Source organism: Branchiostoma floridae, chromosome 3, assembly GCF_000003815.2.
Source record: "Branchiostoma floridae strain S238N-H82 chromosome 3, Bfl_VNyyK, whole genome shotgun sequence".
Lineage (NCBI taxonomy): Eukaryota > Metazoa > Chordata > Leptocardii > Amphioxiformes > Branchiostomatidae > Branchiostoma > Branchiostoma floridae.
The window spans coordinates 9,039,309-9,048,600 of NC_049981.1; positions in this window are offsets into that span (position 1 = coordinate 9,039,309).

The following is a 9,292-nucleotide window of genomic DNA, read 5'->3' on the forward strand; positions in this document are numbered from 1 at the left end:
TCAAGATTTCAAAATTTCCCGGGCCTCAACAAGCTTGAGACGCCTCGCGCCCGAGTTCGGCGCCCGGCAAGGCAAAAAAAGTTGGTGGCTTCGGCGCTCCATATGCTGAAATTCGCTCAGTATTCACTCAGTAATATTTTCCTGCCGCGCCTTTGACTCTATCTCTGTTAAACACCGCTACAACGTTGTAAAACTATTGATGTTACAATAGTATTTACCGTTTTAACGCTGGTATAAAGGTGGGCGGAGTAAATATCGGTCAAATTTGTTTGCCTTTCTTTGGAAGCTGGCGCGGCAAAGACATGAAGCCGAAGTTCTACTGTATGGTATAATAAGTTCTCGATAAAGTTACCAAAATGCGACGTAAAAAATGTACTTCCGGTTTGCAATGCCACCATTCAGTCACGGTGACAAAATTCAGCGCCTTAGAAAAACTTGCATATCTTGCCAACATCTGTGCACCAACACATGTCGGTATTTTCCTAAGATTTTACCGAAAAAATGACAGGAAAAAGCCTCTTTTCTTTCATAATTTTGAACGCTCTGGAAGACGACTGGTGACATAGTGCACGTGCTGTCTGTGAAACCGACGGTGAGACTTGTAAATTCAGCGACTTGAGCTCAAATCAAACGCACGCAGTACAAGACGTGCCCAACCCAATTCGCATGTGGGAAATGTTGTTATACGTGTCGTTACCATAACAACAGCCTTGGCTGCAGTCTTTAGATATACCGATTAGACAGGGCGTGCCACTTTATGCGAAAAATTGAATTAACTTGCGACCAATCACAGCCAGCAGCGGCTCCAACAAAGGCGGTAACATAACGTCAATCAAGAAGAGGCACGAAACTTTGCGAAAATAAACCGAGAAACTGCGATGTTTGGGACTGGATAACATACACAAGTATCTCGCTAAGGCGTCGACCTGTGAGGAAGTGGACGACGCGGAAACTATTGCTTCTACTACAACTGTTGAGCGACAAGGACAAGGGGCAGCGGTGCAGTCAGGGCTGACACCGATCGCGAGGAAACGACGCCAGGGCCGCGGTGGACGGCTCGACTGTCGAGCCCGTCTCAAATCCAAGAAAAATGGCACAAGAGGCGGCAGTGGCTTCGTCACATCGGAGACGAGTGGTGTGTGACGTGTGTTTACAGTTTGCACCAGGAGAAAAACATCCTTTAACGATTCCTTTGTCGGCTGTTTTTAAAGTATGAAAATAGGAAGCGTGACTACTGAGAAAAGAATCTGAACTAACCAAGGATTTTATCTGATAAAAGCTCCTTGAACTAACGTGTCGGATTCGTCATAAATTCCAATTTCCCGTTAAATGCATTTTAAATCGTACAAGGTCCGGGTGATTCCGATCGGAGTTTGCAGGCATTGCAAATTAGAATCGTGAATAAAAGTGAATGTTACGGAATAAATAGTATCATAATATATTTCTTTTGTCATGCTTGTTCATTTGCTTACGCGCCTTCAACAATAAAAGTGGCATAATACAGACACAAAGTTAACATGTTGCTGCAACATCGTGCTGGCAAAATGTATGTTTATTCATATAAACATTGCACAGGTAACACAATTGTTTAGATTTACAGTTCAAAACATTCTAACGATAAATATTGATGAGGAAATAATCATTCTCGCCATTGTTAAACTTATCAAAACTAAACTGGCAATTTTCCCGCGATTTCCGCCAAGTAAAATTCTGGCGGGAACACTGCAGTATACACGGAATCGTGAGGCCCCGCTTATGAATATTAATTAGCCTTCGCCCTCTTCGCGCACAGGTGTGGGCTCTGTGCGGGGTCACGGAGGCTGCGCAGGTGTGTGGGGTCACTGGAGTTCACGGCAGGAGGCCGAAAGAAAACCAATTTCCCCTCAGAAAAGTACTGAAATTAAGCATTTTAAAGTAGTTGATGCCAAAGATTTTACTTGGATCATTTTACCAACTATCTAATGCCTATCTACACCAAATTTCAGGCCATTCCATTGTAAGACCAGGGTACAGGGGGCCAAAATATACCGTTTGCGTCAAAACATGACCTTTAAACCTCAATAAAATCATTTTAGAGGCAGATATGAAAAAAATGAGAAAAAAGCATCAAGGTATTGGCCCATTCTACCCCTGTGCCGAATTTCAGATCATTCGGTCCAGGAACGGCGGAGATGAATCACTTTGAAGATTTGACAGGAGAAAGAAAGAAGAAACATTACGAATACTAGAAAGGCCGACATTTGCTTGAGAGCACATGCAGCATATTTCAGCCATCTCCCTCCCCATGCAACAATATTCCAAAATCACCCATGTGCAAAAATCGAACACTTTTGTTTAAAAGTCACTTCCACTAATGACACTTAATGACACCCAAAAATGAATCTTACAAAATTCCTAGTGCAAGAATGGACTCTTCCAGTGCACCCCATGTGAATTTGCACAATAGACCAGTCCAGAAATACTCTCACTGAAAACATGGTCAAGGTTGAACTAAGCAAAAAAGGCATGAAAAGGTAAAATAGACCAGTCCAAAAACACTTCCACTAAAAATGGAATATTGAATCATCACCTTTCTAAAACTAAATTTGAAAACATCCCCATGCAAAAATTGACTCTTCTTGCCATGCCCCTATGTAAAGTGGTGCAGTCCAAAAATACATCCGCTAAAATTGGACTTGGACGTAATCACCAAGTCCCAAAAGTGGATTTTAAAAATCCCCCCATGTAAGGATGGAATCTTCCAGCACAACCTATGTAAAATTGCAAAGTTGACCAGTCAAAAAATAACCACACTGAAACACTTTGACATATCAAGTCACCTAAGTCCATAAACAAATTTTTAAAAAATGCCCCCCTCCATGCAAGAATGGACTCTTCCAGTACACCCCGTGTAAATTGCAAAATAGTCCAGTTCAAAAATACTCCCACTGAGAGACATTATCTAATCAACAGTCCAAAGATGAATTTAAAAAATATGTACCCCCTCCGTGCCAGAGTGGACTCATCCAGATAACACCGGGCTCACTGATTGGCTGCCAATCTCCTTCGGGATGTTGACTCAGGCTACGTGATTAGTTGCCTCTTTAATCAAGTTACTAGTATATATAGACATGTGCACATGCTGTCTTCAGGTGGGAGGGACCCTCTGGCCAGTGGAGAATTACCAAAAAAGTCCCCAAATACATCATTTCAAAGTGATTTATGCCAGAAATTATACATGGGTCATTTGAATGAATATCTAGTGCACCTATTTACCAAAATGTAGGTCATTTGGTTACAAGACCAGGGAACAGGACCCAAAAGCGTACGTTTTTGGTAAAACAACGGCCAAAAAATTCCAAAATTAAGCATTTTGTTGTACCGTATGCCAAAAGTGTTAACGAATTCACGTGCGCATATGTACATATAGGCTAATATAGCCCTCTCATGCATACTAGTACAGCCATCTCATTTTTCCTAGGACATCAGTTCAGTAAGAGGGATGTAATCATCTGAATCAAACAAAAGAGGGCTATATTAGCCTATATGTGCATTTACTACCTACAACAACATAACACCTCGTTTTGACTTCTTACAATAGTACATTGTAGTACTATCCTGGCTAGTCAAAACACAATGTCTAGGTGATGAGTTAAGTTAAAGTATCTGAGTGTTGAATAAAATGTCAAAAATATTAGCGAACAGCAAAATATGATGATTTAAAAATGTATAAACGGAAATGTCATATTCCGAGAGAGGCAATGGTGTTTATTTTGTTCAATGTGTTTGCAACATGAATTTCGATGCCGTCATAAGATGCGACTTATTCATTTACACTTAGATTAATGTACCTCAATGACAATCTGCGCATTGATATAATACTTTGCACTGACAATAACCTGTTATATCTGGAAACAATGTTATAAAATGAAGGACATATGGCTATAATATTTGTTGCATTAACAGTTAGTGTTTCACAGTCACACAATACATAGCATACTAGTACAACTATATTGATATTCTTATTATAAACAATGGCATGGCTATGAATATGAAAATAAAGAGTAATATGAAGGATTTCATATGTATAAAGTTTCAACTTTTCTATTGTTGTCTACTAGCTTACCTTTACATTATCTCCAAAATTCTACAATAATATGCAGATAAGCTGCTGTAAACTTGTCTGCCTGGATCTTTTGTTCATCACTCATTCAATCAGTGATGACAGGTTGCATGAATCCTGGCACCTGTGAATACAAGGAAATAGTAGAAAGATTTCATGGAAGACTTATTGATCACATCCACAAAATCAGATTGCATGTCTTAATTGAACAGATTAGATAGCTTTGTAAGTATTGAATTACAACTTTTCCTACAGCAACCAGCAGGAACTTCACCTTATGCATTATGAAAAGCAGATGTCGTTGCCATACTATGCCATGACTACTTGTTAAGTATCAGTAATGCTCTTCCCTATAATTTTGGAAAAACTGTATTGTAATTAGTGTCACTAAAGTTTTGACCAGCCTGAAAAATTGCAAGAAAAAAAAGATAATCCCTACCTACCGACCCTAGTTTTTTTCAGGAATGAAACAGAAAACACAACATTTTTTTTCCTAGGCCTTGGTACAAATCACAAACTGCAGTGTCAAAATGCACATTCTGTTATTTGCACCTAGCATATAGGTACCTTCACCTCCAATATATTTTTTTAGTATTTAGGAACTGGTGTGTTTACCTGTGTGTTTCTAAAGACTGGTACTTTACCAGTGTTTTTGTTGCATTTAGGGACAGGTATATTAACTTGCACATAGATAGTGTTCATATTGAGAAACTAGTATTCACTTGCATTTTTATCCGATGGTGATAGAATAGATAGAACACCCAGGAACCGGAGCTAAAACGGATCAGCGCAGAGCCAATGGGAAATGTCAGCTCCAGTCAGGCTTACAGGCCATTTGTCTTTTTAAGTATCCAGTATTTGAGTATAGTATACTGTGAGCGCTACTAGTACTATATAGTAGAGGCCGTGTACTAGTACAAGTAATTGTGCACCCCATTTGTCAGCTCATTTCGTGCAATTATCCGGGTTGTGCAACAATGCAAAGTTAAGCACCGGTTTGGGATGCGACTAACAATATGGCCGTCTGATTTGCTGTACTGTTATTGACACTACAGGATTGGGTAAACAAAGGTTGTATAGTTGAGCATTTCGTGCAAATATCTGGGTTGCACAACACCGGTTTGACATTTGGAATTTCCGTGCAATTAACAGAATTGTGCGGTAATCCGCTGTGCAATGGACCAATCATGAAGCCCCGCCTCCTGTTCGATCGATCATGTTTTAATTTCAAACATCTGTCAAAAACAGCACTTGACAGACAGAACTGGCCACAGTTTGATCAGGATCAGTCCATTACATGGCTTCCACTGTATATAATATACAAGCAAAATATGCCCTTCAAGAGTCACCGCAGCTCTTCTTCTTTCTCCTGTCAAATCTTCAAATCGATTCAACTCCGTCGTTCCTGGACCGAATTACTTGAAATTTGGCACAAGGGTAGAGTGGGTCAATAACCAGTTGCTTTTTTCTCATTTTTTCATATCTTCCTTTAAAATGATTTTATTCATGTTTTTTGGCAATTTTTATGTACATTTTGCCCCCCTGTACCCTGGTATTACAGCCGAATGACCTGAAATTTGGTACAGAGGTGCCTTGATCATATGCCCACAAAAATCCAAAAACAATGGTATTTTTTGGTATAAGGTACAGCAAAATGCTTAATTTTGGCATTTTTTGCCCCAAAAATGACATTTTTGGCTCCTTTGCCCCCATTTTACAACCAAATGACCTGAAATTTGGTATAGGAGCGCCGTCTACATATGCGCACGTGAATTCGTTAACACTTTTGGCATACGGTACAACAAAATGCTTAATTTTGGAATTTTTTGGCCGTTGTTTTACCAAAAACGTACGCTTTTGGGTCCTGTTCCCTGGTCTTGTAACCAAATGACCTACATTTTGGTAAATAGGTGCACTAGATATTCATTCAAATGACCCATGTATAATTTCTGGCATAAATCACTTTGAAATGATGTATTTGGGGACTTTTTTGGTAATTCTCCACTGGCCAGAGGGTCCCTCCCACCTGAAGACAGCATGTGCACATGTCTATATATACTAGTAACTTGATTAAAGAGGCAACTAATCACGTAGCCTGAGTCAACATCCCGAAGGAGATTGGCAGCCAATCAGTGAGCCCGGTGTTATCTGGATGAGTCCACTCTGGCACGGAGGGGGTACATATTTTTTAAATTCATCTTTGGACTGTTGATTAGATAATGTCTCTCAGTGGGAGTATTTTTGAACTGGACTATTTTGCAATTTACACGGGGTGTACTGGAAGAGTCCATTCTTGCATGGAGGGGGGCATTTTTTTAAAATTTGTTTAAAGACTAAAAATCAAGTTTTGATCAAAGATTTTTCTTTTTGATTCTAAACATGTCTACTAAGTGTATTTCACCTTATAAAAGTGTCAGAACGTGAAAAAAAAAGTTTTGAAAAAATGCCATTGGTAATGCATTAGGCACGATAATTTCGCTCAAAACATAAGATTTAGGCCCTTTTCAGCCGTTCTGCGCTTACTACGAACTTTGCCATTAAAAATCGAGTTTTGATCAAAGATTTTTCTTTTCGATTCTAAACATGTCTACTAAGTGTATTTCACCTTATAAAAGTGTCAGAACGTGAAAAAAAAAGTTTTGAAAAAATGCCATTGGTAATGCATTAGACACGATAATTTCGCTCAAAACATAAGATTTAGGCCCTTTTCAGCCGTTCTGCGCTTACTACGAAATTTGCCAATAAAAATCGAGTTTTGATCAAAGATTTTTCTTTTTGATTCTAAACATGTCTACTAAGTGTATTTCACCTTATAAAAGTGTCAGAACGTGAAAAAAAAAGTTTTGAAAAAATGCCATTGGTAATGCATTAGACACGATAATTTCGCTCAAAACATAAGATTTAGGCCCTTTTCAGCCGTTCTGCGCTTACTACGAAATTTGCCAATAAAAATCGAGTTTTGATCAAAGATTTTTCTTTTTGATTCTAAACATGTCTACTACGTGTATTTCACCTTATAAAAGTGTCAGAACGTGAAAAAAAAAGTTTTGAAAAAATGCCATTGGTAATGCATTAGACACGATAATTCGCTCAAAACATAAGATTTAGGCCCTTTTCAGCCGTTCTGCGCTTACTACGAACTTTGCCATTAAAAATCGAGTATTGATCAAAGATTTTTCTTTTTGATTCTAAACAAGTCTACTAAGTGTATTTCACCTTATAAAAGTGTCAGAACGTGAAAAAAAAAGTTTTGAAAAAATGCCATTGGTAATGCATTGGACACGATAATTTCGCTCAAAACATAAGATTTAGGCCCTTTTCAGCCGTTCTGCGCTTACTACGAACTTTGCCATTAAAAATCGAGTTTTGATCAAAGATTTTTCTTTTTGATTCTAAACATGTCTACTAAGTGTATTTCACCTTATAAAAGTGTCAGAACGTGAAAAAAAAGTTTTGAAAAAATGCCATTGGTAATGCATTAGACACGATAATTTCGCTCAAAACATAAGATTTAGGCCCTTTTCAGCCGTTCTGCGCTTACTACGAACTTTGCCATTAAAAATCGAGTTTTGATCAAAGATTTTTCTTTTTGATTCTAAACATGTCTACTAAGTGTATTTCACCTTATAAAAGTGTCAGAACGTGAAAAAAAAAGTTTTGAAAAAATGCCATTGGTAATGCATTAGACACGATAATTTCGCTCAAAACATAAGATTTAGGCCCTTTTCAGCCGTTCTGCGCTTACTACGAACTTTGCCATTAAAAATCGAGTTTTGATCAAAGATTTTTCTTTTTGATTCTAAACATGTCTACTAAGTGTATTCAGCTTATAAAAGTGTCAGAACGTGAAAAAAAAGTTTTGGAAAAATGGCATTGGTAATGGATTAGACACGATAATTTCGATTTCCTCTTAACAAACAAGAATTATGACCTTTTTCGGCTGTCTTGCCTTACGNACGCGGGAATTGTATGGGTATTATTGTACAAAAATCGAACACTTTTTGTTTAAAAGTCACTTCCACTAATGACACTTAATGACACCCAAAAATGAATTTTACAAAATTCCTAGTGCAAGAATGGACTCTTCCAGTGCACCCCATGTGAATTTGCACAATAGACTAGTCCAGAAATACTCCCACTGAAAACATGGCCAAGGTTGAACTAAGCAAAAAAGGCATGAAAAGGTAAAACAGACCAGTCCAAAAACACTTCCACTAAAAATGGAATATTGATTCATCACCTTTCTAAAACTAAATTTGAAAACATCCCCATGCAAGAATGGACTCTTCTTGCGATGCCCCTATGTAAAGTGGTGCAGTCCAAAAATACATCCGCTAAAATTGGACTTGGACGTAATCACCAAAGTCCCAAAAATGGATTTTAAAAACCCCCCATGTAAGGATGGACTCTTCCAGCACAACCTATGTAAAATTGCAACGTTGACCAGTCAAAAAATAACCACACTGAAACACTTTGACATATCAAATCACCAAAGTCCATAAGCAAATTTAAAAAGAATGCCCCCCTCCATGCAAGAATGGACTTTTCCAGTACACCCCATGTAAAATTGCCAAATAGTCCAGTTCAAAAATACTCCCACTGAGAGACATTACAGTCAAACCTGTCTATAGCGGCCACTCAAGGGACTGGTCAAAATTGGCCACTATAGAGAGGTGGCCACTATAGAGAATATGCTAATTAATTGACCACAAGCAATAAGTTACACATGGTTTTAGTACCCACTGATCTCTATTCACATAATACAGTACTGTACATGTACTGCAATGATTTTTACACTGAAAACAAAAGCCATAAAAAGTTTTAAATGTTCTACAGTTGATATTGTCTGAAGAGACCGGTATCGTCATATTTCTTTGATCTTTCGTCTTGTATCCTTTGATACTTCGCCGTCCGTATGTTCCCGCTCGCGTTCACACGTCAGATTCGCCCATTATGCTAATGTGGTACTCAAGAAAAGTCACGTCATTTTAGACTTATCTCTTAATAAATGTAAGAATACAATCCACCATAGTCTGAAGTTCATATCATTTTGTCTTTGTAACAATTATTTACAAATTTTTGTGATGTAAATTAACCTAAGCAATAGTGTATTAGAACGTAACTTTAACACAATTTACCTCCGTAATATTGGTGTCGTCTATTGACCTTATATGACCTCGTTTGTCAGCA